Source organism: Nematolebias whitei, chromosome 11 (genome assembly GCF_014905685.2).
Source record: "Nematolebias whitei isolate Nwh7 chromosome 11, NemWhi1, whole genome shotgun sequence".
Taxonomy (NCBI): domain Eukaryota; kingdom Metazoa; phylum Chordata; class Actinopteri; order Cyprinodontiformes; family Rivulidae; genus Nematolebias; species Nematolebias whitei.
In genome coordinates, this window is record NC_056508.1 from 15,359,108 (window position 1) to 15,361,647 (window position 2,540).

Below are 2,540 nucleotides of genomic sequence, written 5' to 3' on the forward strand. Positions count from 1 at the left end.
AGGTCTAGGTTCAGCAACAGTATGTGCTCAAAGAATGAGGTCAGCTGACTACCTGAATATACCGAATGACCAGGTTATTCCATCAATGGATTTTTTTCTTCCCTGATGGCACGGGCAAATTTCAAGATGACAATGCCAGGATTCATCGGGCTCAAATTGTGAAAGAGTGGTTCTAGGAGCATGGAACATCATTTTCACACATGGATTGGCCACCACAGAGTCCAGACCTTAACCCCATTGAGAATCTTTGGGATGTGTTGGAGAAGGCTTTGCGCAGTGGTCAGAATCTGCCATCGTCAGTGCAAGAGGTGAAAAATTTATGCAACACTGGATGGAAATAGAGCTTGTGACAATGCAGAAGCTCATCGAAACAATGCCACAGTGAATGCATGCTGTAATCAAAGCTAAATGCGGTCCAACGAAATTCTAGTGTGTGACCTATTTTTTGGTGGCAACTTTTTTTTGGCCAGGCAGTGTAAGCAGATGCAGTCGTTTGTATTTCAGTGAAAAACCATTCAGATTCCCACTAGTCCTGGAAGCGGCGGCCCTCTACTTCTTCTTCTTCTTTTGATTTTTATTGGTTGCAGCACCCCACTGTCGACTTTTCTTGGTTTATATTTGCCCTTTTAGAAATTGGCTATAAAAGGTCACACTGCCATCTTCTTAAATATATGTATGTGTGTATTTAAAACTTTACAGCAATCAACGCACTGGCGTGCCGCATATTATTGATTTTATGACATAGGCTGCGAGTCAATGGAAATTTGAACACGGACCGCATATGGCTCCTGGGCTGGACTTTGGACATATCTGGTGTAGTTGAAAACCATGCTAAGTGTAATTAGCATTTTAGCATGCTAGTACGAGCAGCTAGTTAAATGATATAACAGTTCAGGTTTTTGTATATTGAAATGTAAATGTTAACATTAGTGACCGTTTAAGCTCTTAATGGCTCCATATGAGAAGCCAGTGTGTTTTATTAAGGAATATACTGTATATATGGACTGAGAGCTGTCACTGGATCAGGAGCTATCTTTTGACCTGGTGGACAAGTTAGAAGTTCACCATTCAGCCGTTGGATTCTCATCTGTGAGGCTGTTGCCAGGAAGTATCTCTGTGTTCGTGTGACATCACCTGCCTACTTTACTCAGTGCCATATGGGATCTCCACATCTAACTTTTCCTGATCCAATCTCAAACTCTGAAAGATTTGTGAGTACAAAACTAAACCAGTACACGTGCTTTTTATTTTATTTTGCTCAGTGAGCGAACAAACTGTTTGTTTTTAGCTCCCATGCACCCAAGCATCGATTCAGGCCTGCAACGCGTTATTTTGGGTTTGAAAGTTCTGTAAAAAGTTGTTTTTGTTTTTATCTTATTTATATATTTTTTCCCTCATTAAAAAGTATTTTCAATTGAAATCAGGAATCAATGTCTTATTTGAAAGTTACTTTAAGTGTTTTTTGTATTCCAAGGGAATGTATTTACAGTTATTAGAAGTAAATTCTTAGTGGGTAAAAAAAATGTAAAGTCATAATTTCCTGCTAAGTGGAGGCACCACCATTAAATTAAATACAAACAGTAAGTTGTATCTCCTGTAAGCTGTTAGTACAGCTATCTTTCAAATAACGTTCCCAGGGCCCCAACCAATGTCCTACATTTCAATCTAACCTATTGGTTAATTCTTTAGCTATGTGGTACGCGCTACACATATTCTGTGCATTTTGTTGAATATTTAATAGATTTGCAACAAACCATTTTGTGTTTTAGGTTTGCACAAATCACAACCAAACCTGAAAACAGCAAACAGCCTCTGGAGGGATTTTATAGCTGCGTGTCCAAGGTGCAGACTGTACAGAGGACTGAGATGTCTGCAGCACTACATGCAGCTGGTCCAAAGCTCAGGACTCATTCTAACTCCTTACAAATTTAGTGCATGTTGTTTGAACAAAACCCCTCCATAAAAAAACAAGTTACTAAATCATTACAAGTTTATTTTATTTGTAAATCAATTGCACAAATATAGATATGTATATAACAAAATATACATGTTATTTAATCAAGATTCACATTATAGTGCAGAAAGGATTGAAACTATTATTTGAGTTTTATCTTTAAATAGAAATGTGTGCAAAATAATTCATCTTAGGTCTTTCTCATTCTTCCAGCAGAGGTCAGCCTTGTGGAAACATCACAGACAGCACATTCTTTATATACACCAAACACGAAACACTTTGCAGAACTCAAACATGTTGCAGACCGACCTCAGATGTTTCCCTGGTCTCCTTTGTTTCAAGACAAGGGTTTAATAATAATAATTTAAAAAACTTACATCATCTTCTTAAACCTCATCAGCTTAAATCTTATAATTATGAATAATTGGAGTGTCCAAAGCGGAGCATTAAGTTCTGTACTCAGTAAAATCAGTGCTGAGCTTCTTAAAGGCACCACAGGTAACAGCTGATGCTCCGAGTCTCAGAGCATGTCAACACAACACACTTTAGTCCCTGTTCAGGTTCAATCGTTATTCAATCTTCAGGT